At 29.8% G+C, this 12,445-nt stretch overlaps 1 protein-coding gene across 9 annotated transcripts in view; it reads left to right on the forward strand.

Annotated features, from left to right (window-relative positions):
• The window catches only part of LOC105206048 (mitogen-activated protein kinase-binding protein 1), a 165,478-nt gene that overhangs the window by 46,897 nt on the left and 106,136 nt on the right, over window positions 1-12,445 (forward strand). For 3 of the 9 annotated variants that reach the window (XM_039457650.1, XM_039457651.1, XM_039457652.1), the window contains exon 1: window positions 6,849-7,531. The exons of the other annotated variants lie outside the window; for them this stretch is intronic. The gene's annotated coding sequence lies outside the window, so the exon portion shown is untranslated. Of the gene's footprint in view, window positions 1-6,848; window positions 7,532-12,445 lie in introns of those variants that run through there. 9 annotated transcript variants of the gene reach the window in all.

Here is a 12,445-nt window from a genome sequence, read left to right on the forward strand (position 1 = left end):
GTAGTATTATAATAAATTAATTGCGACTTTAGTGCTCGATGCCAACTGCTGAAAAATAAATTGTTTATGCGCGGATAGCACGCGCCGCGTACTAACTTTACTCTCCAGATCGTCAGAAAATTTGGTGCTCGTAAAACTCTTATATCAAAATGTTCCTTAGACATCGTAGTATTATAATAAATTAATTGCGACTTTGGTGCTCGATGCCAACTGCTGAAAAATAAATTGTTTATGCGCGGAGAGCGCGCGCCGCGCACTAACTTTACTCTCCAGATCGTCAGAAAATTTGGTGCTCGTAAAACTCTTATATCAAAATGTTCCTTAGACATCGTAGTATTATAATAAATTAATTGCGACTTTGGTGCTCGATGCCAACTGCTGAAAAATAAATTGTTTATGCGCGGATAGCACGCGCCGCGTACTAACTTTACTCTCCAGATCGTCAGAAAATTTGGTGCTCGTAAAACTCTTATATCAAAATGTTCCTTAGACATCGTAGTATTATAATAAATTAATTGCGACTTTGGTGCTCGATGCCAACTGCTGAAAAATGAATTGTTTATGCGCGGAGAGCGCGCGCCGCGCACTAACTTTACTCTCCAGATCGTCAGAAAATTTGGTGCTCGTAAAACTCTTATATCAAAATGTTCCTTAGACATCGTAGTATTATAATAAATTAATTGCGACTTTGGTGCTCGATGCCAACTGCTGAAAAATAAATTGTTTATGCGCGGATAGCACGCGCCGCGTACTAACTTTACTCTCCAGATCGTCAGAAAATTTGGTGCTCGTAAAACTCTTATATCAAAATGTTCCTTAGACATCGTAGTATTATAATAAATTAATTGCGACTTTAGTGCTCGATGCCAACTGCTGAAAAATAAATTGTTTATGCGCGGAGAGCGCGCGCCGCGCACTAACTTTACTCTCCAGATCGTCAGAAAATTTGGTGCTCGTAAAACTCTTATATCAAAATGTTCCTTAGACATCGTAGTATTATAATAAATTAATTGCGACTTTAGTGCTCGATGCCAACTGCTGACAAATAAATTGTTTATGCGCGGAGAGCGCGCGCCGCGCACTAACTTTACTCTCCAGATCGTCAGAAAATTTGGTGCTCGTAAAACTCTTATATCAAAATGTTCCTTAGACATCGTAGTATTATAATAAATTAATTGCGACTTTAGTGCTCGATGCCAACTGCTGACAAATAAATTGTTTATGCGCGGAGAGCGCGCGCCGCGCATAAACAATTCATTTTTCAGCAGTTGGCATCGAGCACCAAAGTCGCAATTAATTTATTATAATACTACGATGTCTAAGGAACATTTTGATATAAGAGTTTTACGAGCACCAAATTTTCTGACGATCTGGAGAGTAAAGTTAGTGCGCGGCGCGTGCTCTCCGCGCATAAACAATTTATTTTTCAGCAGTTGGCATCGAGCACTAAAGTCGCAATTAATTTATTATAATACTACGATGTCTAAGGAACATTTTGATATAAGAGTTTTACGAGCACCAAATTTTCTGACGATCTGGAGAGTAAAGTTAGTAGCGCGGCGCGTGCTCTCCGCGCATAAACAATTTATTTTTCAGCAGTTGGCATCGAGCACTAAAGTCGCAATTAATTTATTATAATACTACGATGTCTAAGGAACATTTTGATATAAGAGTTTTACGAGCACCAAATTTTCTGACGATCTGGAGAGTAAAGTTAGTACGCGGCGCGTGCTATCCGCGCATAAACAATTTATTTTTCAGCAGTTGGCATCGAGCACTAAAGTCGCAATTAATTTATTATAATACTACGATGTCTAAAGAACATTTTGATATAAGAGTTTTACGAGCACCAAATTTTCTGACGATCTGGAGAGTAAAGTTAGTAGGCGGCGCGTGCTATCCGCGCATAAACAATTTATTTTTCAGCAGTTGGCATCGAGCACTAAAGTCGCAATTAATTTATTATAATACTACGATGTCTAAGGAACATTTTGATATAAGAGTTTTACGAGCACCAAATTTTCTGACGATCTGGAGAGTAAAGTTAGTAGCGCGGCGCGTGCTCTCCGCGCATAAACAATTTATTTTTCAGCAGTTGGCATCGAGCACTAAAGTCGCAATTAATTTATTATAATACTACGATGTCTAAGGAACATTTTGATATAAGAGTTTTACGAGCACCAAATTTTCTGACGATCTGGAGAGTAAAGTTAGTACGCGGCGCGTGCTATCCGCGCATAAACAATTTATTTTTCAGCAGTTGGCATCGAGCACTAAAGTCGCAATTAATTTATTATAATACTACGATGTCTAAAGAACATTTTGATATAAGAGTTTTACGAGCACCAAATTTTCTGACGATCTGGAGAGTAAAGTTAGTACGCGGCGCGTGCTATCCGCGCATAAACAATTTATTTTTCAGCAGTTGGCATCGAGCACTAAAGTCGCAATTAATTTATTATAATACTACGATGTCTAAGGAACATTTTGATATAAGAGTTTTACGAGCACCAAATTTTCTGACGATCTGGAGAGTAAAGTTAGTGCGCGGCGCGCGCTCTCCGCGCATAAACAATTTATTTTTCAGCAATTTGCAGTGAGCACTTGATTTAAAATTGATATATTTTGATACTTCGATGTCTAAATAACATTTTAGTATATAATTTTTACAAGCGTCAAATTCGACGATCTGATAATTAATTTTTTCCACTATTGGACAGGAATTAATAATTATTATTATATTAATAACTTTGAATCCTGTTGTATTATGATTATTTTCGTTTTCCATGTTATTTTACTACCGAAAACATACAAATTTAGTGGTCTGTAGGTATTGTTCTCCAAGATCGCAATGCTGCGCTGGGTTTATAGTGATGTTTTTTTAAACAATTATTAATTTTTAATTTTTTTTTAGGGGTTTCTTTGAGCACTAAATTAGCACTAAATTCTAGTGTACTTGTTTTGTGTTTGTGACCACTGTATATATTTTTTTTATTATGGGGGGGTCCAGCTTGCCATTAAGCTGCACCCCCCCATTTTTTTTTTTAATTACTGCTAAACGGTTTGAGCACCAAAATTCGGACTAGAGTACTAAAGTAGCACCTAAAAAGCACTAAATTTTTGACCTAGTGCGAACTCGATTTTCGCTGGTGGGGGGTCCAGCTTAATAGAGGTTATAATTTGCTTACGTGAAAAAATTTCTTACTTAGCAAGTCCTTTTATTAGAATTCGCAAGTTTGGTTCTAGTACTGCTACTGGCGATGCTGCTTCCGTTTATTCAAATTAATCAGGAAGAAGTGTCAATTTTGCAACAGCATGTGATTCGCCATTGTCACTAATCGACTTATTGACATTGTCAACAACTACTGAACCTATTTCAATAGGTCTATTACTTACGCTAAAAAATCTGATTTATTTATTATTTCGGAATTAAACAGATTCCTGTTTTTCTTTTTTTTCCCAAACACGCAATGATGTTTTTTGGTAATTGATGTTGAAATAGCCGTTTTAACAATTGCTGGAATATTGTGATACGTCACTTGTTCGAAATTCTTTGTCTTCAATTGTCACATGCGGAATTGCAGTCTTTCTTAAGGATGTACTGGCGGTAACGTCTAACATTGACAGTGCCTTGAAAATTTTATAAATTGTTTCTATTTATTATCTCACCACATGTTTAAAATTTGAAATCGATCCTTTAACTGGTTCACGAGTTATTCAGCTTTAAATTTTGCATGTATTCTTATGGTATAGCAGTACATTTCCACTTATATCAACGAAATTATAAAGAAGCAACATTGCCAATATTCTGAAACTTTGTTGATGAGTAAATACAACATTGAGCAATATTTTTAAAAAGAGTTTATACCGATTTACTAACTTGTTATTAAGATATTAATGGTAAAACGACGTAAAATTTCAGTAAATGTCAAATTTCCGAATAGGCTACATAACCACGCTACATAGCCACATTCTATTTTGACTTGTATAAAGTGCTAGAAGAGCAAATATTATGTTAATGATATTTATTTAAATATCTTATAGATTTTTAAATACCATTTGATATCTGATATACACTAAATTGCATTAAATGTTATCAACATGCGTCTAGTTCTTTCATTTCTTACATTTGATTTCTAGTAAAATTCACGTCTAAAAGTTTTTTGGCCGACAATCGCAAAAATAGCAAAATATATTTATTTGTTGTGCCAAATATCATGGTAACTGCCATTATTTAAGTCCTATACATGATACGAGCACGTATGGTGCAAGTCTTAAGGTCACTTTGTGGGTCTTTTTGACATATTTGCAAGAATTTATTTTCAATAGTAAAATGTATTAAATTTAATTAGACTTTTTATACATTATAAGTCACACATTGTAGTTTATAAAAAAAATGTTTTTCAATTTTTTCACGCATGCGCGGCGTCAAAATGGTGGCTGCAGTGGACGTCGGAAGAAAAGTTCGGGACTTCTCGACACGATATCTCGAGTTAAAATCGTCTGAAACAAAAAAAACCCAAAAGATTTTTAAAATATATGTTAGTGGCTATAGCCGGTACTAGAATTAAATGTTTTGAGCAAAAAAAAGACAGACTTTTAAATTTTTTTACCCCGAAAAACGTGGTTTCGAGAAAAACGCGTTTAAAGTTTTTTGTTGAAAATTGTTAGTATAATTATAAAAAAAAGTTTTTTACGCTTAATCGGCGATGCCTGCTCCATACATGATTCCTGCTCATCGTAATAGTCATTTTGGGCAGATTGCATGTCTCTGAGGGCAGTTCTTCGCTCTTTCGATGCATTGAGGTTTTGACGGTTCGCTAGGCGCTCTAATAAGTACTAGCTCATAAGCGCCTGTGGGACTTATCCTCGGTCGATAATCGATTTACAACTATTTGTACACTAATTCTACATACTTAAGGTGAAAATGATGTTTTTGAAAAATCGAAAATTTTGAAAAAATAGACCCACAAAGTGGCCTTAAGTTATAAAAACGTAGAATTTCATCAATTTCGAATTTAAGCAACTTTTGTCTGGGATTATATAGCCAGAACATCTTTAATTATAATATTAATAAAAACGTTAATATAATATTAAACGTAATTTGCATAATACTCGAAAACTTATGTAAAATATTTTAAAAATATTTGTGCAATTAAATTATTTTGTTTATTGCATATTATTATAAAATTATATTTTATGTAGTGTGTAAAATAAAAAGTAAATAATGTAAATATATAAAAGTTTAATATAAAAGTAAGATTGTTAAAAAATGTATGAATCGAATCGAATGTTACGTTTGGAACAATCATTGGTGTATCCATACCGTTACAAATGCCAGGAAATGGCGCGGTCACATGTTGCGTATGTACAGTCTGCTAATGGCAAACAGTTAGCAATCCATTCTGCTGTGTGCATAGCTGCATTCGAAATTTCAAGTCATTTGGGTAAAAAGTAAAAAACACGTACAAAGAGAGAGAAAGAAAGAGAGAGCGTTATTTATTGAATGCTCTACGTATTTATTCAAGCGCATATGCAATAGACTTACATGTGTGTGTGTGTGTGTACAATAAATACATAACAACAATAAAATCAAAATAATAATAAGAAATAAAAATAATAACAAAATAAAATAGAAATACAATAAGAAATCAAAAGAAAATCAAATACAGCATTGAAGAAATGTTAAAAAAAATAGCCAATATCGCGTAATATGGAAAACACTAAAATACTGCGTGAAGACGGAATGAGATAGAAGGATTCAGACCAGGTAAAAAAGTTTGAAATCTCCTTTTTCGATTGATATGTTTCATATGAGACCAATATGTGAGTGTAACTTTTTTATGAGTAATCTTATATTAAATAAAAAAACCAAACAAAACACGTTCGTACAGGTTTGTCCGCGTATGTTACTTTGGGAAAAGGAAGCTTCTGCGCAGGTTCCAAAATATATCGTGAAACACATCAATTTTCAATTTTAGACACTTTAAGTTAATCAAGAATACCTTATATTCGTCTTACATAATTATACTTTTTAAATAGGAACGACAATGACATAATTTTTTTGCCAGTATGGCTCTTTAACTTTAAAACGCTAACTTTAAGACTTAACTTTAAAATTCATAAAAGTTTTTGTTGCAAAGATATGATTTTTTAAAGAAAAGTGAATTTTTATACACTTAAAAATATCTCATATTCTTGTTACATAATTGTACTTTTTAAAAGGAATGACAAGGCTATAATTTTTTCTTGAAAAGATGATTTTTCAGTTTAGAGACTTTTAAAACGCCGTATTTTAAAGTTTTTAAAAGTTTTGAGGTTTTTGAATAATTTTTTATTTTTGCTTAATGGTTTTTTCTTTATAACTTCACAATAAATCATTTTTTTGCAATGCCGATTATGCAGCCACATTTCTGATATTCTAAACTTTTATTCCAAAAAAAAAGATTGTACTAAAAAAAATTTATTTTATCGTATGGATAAAAAATAAAGAATTTTTTTTCTTTAGATTTAGATTCTATATATGAAAGTATTTTAATGTTGCTGATTATGCCGAATCAAAAGAGTTCTAGTTTTAGAATGATGGTTATTTGTCCTTAAAAAAAAAAAATTATTTATATAACGTTCCGTGTTTTGGCATCTAATTTAATTTAAATCCTGATGGTGTTTGATAGCAGACACAATAAACGATTTATTTATTTTTAAAATAAAAAGTGTGTTGATATCATTTTAATAAAAAATTTGTACCGGACTACAAACATGAATATTAAACTCACTACATTAATTACGTACATAATTTAGAAGATCACTTTTTTATATAATTTCTAAAAACTCTTATCTAAAACTACTTCTTTTATTTAAAGAAACACTTTATTTAACATAAAAATGGAGATAATATTTTTATTTTATCTATGTAGAGTTTGTATAGATAAAATGTAGTCATTTCCTTATGTAGATTATTATTTAAATTATTTTATAGAAACACTGCTCACTATGGGTACGCGCATATGCGTGTACAATATGCACGACGTATTACATCGCGTTAGAGAGGTAGAACACATGATGGAACACACAGACGTAATGAAAAAAAGTGCTGTCGTAAGTATGGCAGGTAGAGCCACAGGCGTGAAAGTGAGTGGGGATCATAGTCGAACGGTAGAACCGTTGGTGAGACTCACAATCAGTATAGAGTTGGACGTTCGTCGTCACTCTTATTCGTCATTATTTTCCATTTTGTTTTTCTTCGACGGTGCAGATGCGACAATTTTGCTGTTTTAACATTACGTAGAGTGTAAAATCGTTTTGACGATAAGTGTCAGAGTGATCTTTTCTTTTTTCTCGCAAAAGTGGAAAATGTGTCGAGAAAATGACGAACAGACGGTGATTGAGAGTGTGTTTAAAATTTGTGCTGACAGAATATTAATTTAATAAGACAATAACAGACGGTTTTGTGAAATGTAGGAGAACAATTATTTGTTCTCAAGACCAGAAATGCATATAAAGAAAAGATATAAGCTTATCGAAGCGTACAGTAAGGAGTTAAATATCTTTTGTATATTTAAACAAGGTCGAAAAAATAAGAGACCAATGAGTTTTGTTTAATGTTTAAAATAAATGGGTTTTGTACAAATGTGGATCCTTTTCATCAAAAAGCTTCATTCTTTTCACATAGTGAAAGCAAATAACAGTAAATCATTCCTTTTATGGGATAATGCTGAAAGTACAATTTTTCTTTTTTTCATATAATTTTTTCATAATTTTTTGCATCATGTTTTTTAATAAGAAGTTTTTATAAGTCTACAAGTAATGCGATTTAGGAAATGGGGCTCCTAAATTATAATATAGATTTTTAAAACGTATAGAAATTTCTACTGTGTTTTGAATATAATAAAACGCACGTTACTGGCAGTACTATATAGTTTTCAAATAATCTCACATAGAATATACAGCGATTGAATTTTTTTATGTAATAGACGATTTTGGCAATCTTTCCTTATATTTATAATTATTTTAACCACGCAAATAATAGCTATTAATTTATATTTTGTAAATAGTAAACAAATAGTAAAGAAAAATTGTATTCGCTATAATTGCAATTGAATTTATTATACAAAAATGTTTTTTTTTTTTTTTTAACTACAATATTTTGATATTTTGCCATATTAATATTTGAAGTAATTAGATTAAATTTTTTTTAGATGGTATAATCATAGTATGTTTTATAAGTAACGCAATTCAAATTTTTGATATAAAAGAGATATTTTAGAAATAGCTGGAAAATTTTCCAACGCGTGGAATGGCAATACTAAAGTCTCTACTTTGTAATCATAGCGTCGCGCAGACCTTTTAGTCAGTTTTGTGTTTGTGACAATAATTGTGTATCAAAGTCGAAAATGCATTATGAACAAAAACATCGTGTTTTTATTTTCGAACGAATTTGTATGCGGAAATGAGTTGTTTCAGAATGTATTGCCGGATGTTGCAAGACTTAATGAATTCACAATTAAAAGATTGGCTGATAAATTTTGGATGGAATACCGAATTGAAGACAGCAAGCGTAGCGGTTAATTGAAATTTAATAAAACGTGTTGCACTATGTAGGAACGTTGAAGGATAATATTTTTAACATCTTTTGTATAATAAAGTTTGCTTGTGTCTAAGTTACTGTCTTTTAAACAATTGAACTTGAATTGCGCTACTTATAAGATATATTGTATATGTCAGGTTAAAATATTATAATTATTACTAATAACATTGTAGCAGTGATAACTACAAAGCGGAATTTCTAACCGAAATTATTTTACTATGTAGTATTATTTAATCATAAATATAATTTTTTGCTCAATACGTTTGCTATTTTGCGAAGAACTTTTTCTCAAGTAAACAAATTTTGTCATGACTGTTAGAAGTGTTTAAAATAAAAACATCATTTGTACATAAAAATTAAAAGAAAAATAATTACTATTATATATAAACGTTATTTGCAAATACATAAAATTTTATGAATTAGTGTAAATGTATATGGTTTTATAAAAGAATGAAAAATTTCTAACTTTTGTGTCATATATTTCTTTTTTTTTTTTTTTTTTTTTTTTGAAAGGTTCTACGAAATATGTACGTTCAGTCACATGCATGTACCCAATGCATATGTATGATTATGGTGCGTCACGCATTAATGCGTAAGGGAGACCGGGGCAATTCGAAAAATGGAAATATCTTTTTATGAGTACATATTAAAAATTTACTTTAAATGCTTAATATAACAATGTTAATGTCTTAATATAACGATGTTGCTAACAAAGTTTTGTTGGTAACGGCGTCATATTGAAGTCGTAGTAGTGAAAAATGTGTTTTGCGACAGTCGAAATAATTTCTGATTGTCAGCATTTCTTCGAAATTTAAGTAAGATAAATACGATTTTTTGTGAAAATTTTGAATGTATTGTGTTTAATTAAATGTATTTGAAACATTTTGTGTTTACTTTTTGCTGTGTAATGTCTATTTTTTGTCGATTATACACAATAATATACACAGTTGATGTCTGGACTATTCGAAACACCAAACGTTGAATCATTGTTTGGACGATTTTTTTCTTTTATGTTTACATTCTATGTACCAAATACACAATTTAATACTCAATAGATGTAATTACACGAAATACGAATAGTTCCTGACTTGTTCCGAAAACAATAAAATTCTTATTGTATGTTTGTATTCTTTTATTGTATACAACATCTCTTCATAATACTTTTCATATCCTTTTCTGAATAAAACAAAGTCTTAACAGTAGCTTTTTTACATTTTTTTATTTTAAAATATAAATTTCAGAATATTTTGGATTAGCTTCAAATTACCCCAGGCTCGGGGTTATTCGAAATACATATTTGGCATTGGTCGACATTTCTATATGTACTTTAAATCAAGTACATTTTCGTGTTTTATCTATAATGGCATTGTGAAGGGAAAGCTTCAACCTTTCAAACCGTCCAACTTTTTTTTAAATGAATATAGGAGTCAGGAGACGCAAAAGAAAAAAAAGTTTTCCGAATTGGCCCGGTCTCCCCTATATTAAAATAAAAATGGTGTCATGAACACTTTGCATTTGGGAGTTTTTACAAATTGTAAACGTACATCTTTTAAGGAAGTTCTCCAACTTAAGAGAAAAGTTACGTGACTTTTTATTTTTATACATATTTCAAAACTATTGTATTTTTTTAGTAGATTTTTGGAATATATGATATAATGTAATACAAAAGACGAAAATTCTAATGTGAAAATGTAGAGGTTGTAACAGTTATTAAATTATTAGCAATTTACATTTACATATAAGCTGACATTTTTATGATCATAAATGAACTTTTTTATGCCTTAATTTCTTTTCAAAATCATTTTTTTAAAAAAAGTAAAAAGAGGTACGAAATATAGACATTCTTTAAAAAATAATTGTTGTATAACTACTTAAAAAAAATAAAACCCGAGTTATAGCAACATTAATTCTTATTGAAAAAGTACTATCTCAAAAAATTGCATCAATTAAATTAATTAAATCAATTAAAATAATTATACATTTTATATTACTTAACTTAGCCCAAGTGTATGTGTTTAAGAGTAAATCTTCAACCCAAATGTTAGTGTTTTAACTTAAAAATATTAACTATTGTATTACTACAAAACTTTAGATAATAAGATGAATGTATCATATGTGGTCTAATATTCAATATGGCCTTCTGAGTAGTTACATGATGAACTAAACAAATAACATTATATCGTACAATCTATCAACGTAACTTGTTTACATTAGTTGACTGCTCAGTTTATGTATTTTATTATTAACGCTGAGATCAAAAGTAGAATTTTTTTATTGTGTTTCTTATGTTGTAATATTTTGTGGGATACTGCTTTCTATAACTATCAAGTGATGGTTATTGATTTTCGTAATTTGTGTTATTGAATCTATATTTTTACTTTACAATAATATATTTAATTTATATTTTTGTTATAACATCCTATTTACAACCAAAAAAAGAAAACTTTTATAAGGTAGAACTAATATTGCCTAGATCAATAATGATAACATACATGGATTATGTTTTTTTTACAATAATACTTTTATTACTTTAAATTAATTATTAATTTTAATACACCTACTAAATTTCGATTCATAAGCCATGGTTTTAATGGGGAAAAGTTAAGATAAGTTGATTGTTTACTTAATAAATTTTTTACGAAATTAATTCTTTGTGTGTTCTATGTTAATATGTCAATAGACATATCAATATGTTAATAAACTTCTAAACTTATTAATGTAACATTGAATTGCTTTATTATCTATTTTTTTAATACTTTTTATGAAAAAAAGAAACATTAAGCTATATTGAATGTATGTGTACGCGGCCTAAATGGCACTTTTTCTAATAATCTTCACTATATCACGTAAAAATATTTGAAATTGTCACATATTTCAAATTAATGTTCAGAAATGTTTTTCCGCTTTTAATCTAGCTATCATTTTTTAATTCTACTAATTACAAAATAAAAAATTGCAAAGCTTATGTAGACCGTATAATATATTTTTATCTTATAACATGCATTATATGTTACAGAATACATTTAAAACGGTTAATAAATTTTATTTTAATTGGCTTATTTTTGTGAAATTATTTTTTAAATCAGAATTAAGGCAACTACCATTTGGGTTTTTTTTAATAAATTAAACTATTTGAATTTTATATTTTTTTAAATAATTGTGCAATAGTTATTGGTAATTACATCTATTTGGTACTTTTTTATCTTTTTATAAAACGATAATTTTGTTTATATCACAAATAGTTAATTTACCGACATTATTAAAAAAAATTTATATTAACTTTGGGTCAAATCTGACATTGGTCGCGAACTATTAATGTTTCTGACAATTATTATTTTTTTTTACAAACAAAAATATTTAAAATTTGCGCTGTTACATATGACAAATTGAGGCAACCAAAAATCGTCACGACATTTGCCTAACTTTTATTATAGGAACTCTAGAAAAAACGAAACACAACATAAGTAATTTTTACTTCTGCTAACTGCATTACTTTTATTGGTAGTAATCAAAGTCATTTTCGAAGAGAATTTTAATATAGAAAAAAGAAAAAACTCGTGGAAATCTTTTATTTTCAATGCATACTATTTTTTTCAATCTTCTTTACTGTACGAACTTCAGACATAACGAATTGAAATTATAAACCGATCACTGTTTAAGTTTGAATTGTCTGAACTATCAAAAATATTTGATCTGGATGCTCATTGTTTTTACTTGGAATTATTCGAAGAGTTTGAATATATGATACGTTTAAATCTTTTTCCTAAGCCTCAATTTTTACGGAAGACTTATATTTTCTAATGATGTAATATTATTTGAAAAATGAAGAAGCTATCGTGATTTATTGTTTTCCATAAA

Source organism: Solenopsis invicta, chromosome 14, assembly GCF_016802725.1.
Source record: "Solenopsis invicta isolate M01_SB chromosome 14, UNIL_Sinv_3.0, whole genome shotgun sequence".
In the NCBI taxonomy this organism is placed as follows: domain Eukaryota; kingdom Metazoa; phylum Arthropoda; class Insecta; order Hymenoptera; family Formicidae; genus Solenopsis; species Solenopsis invicta.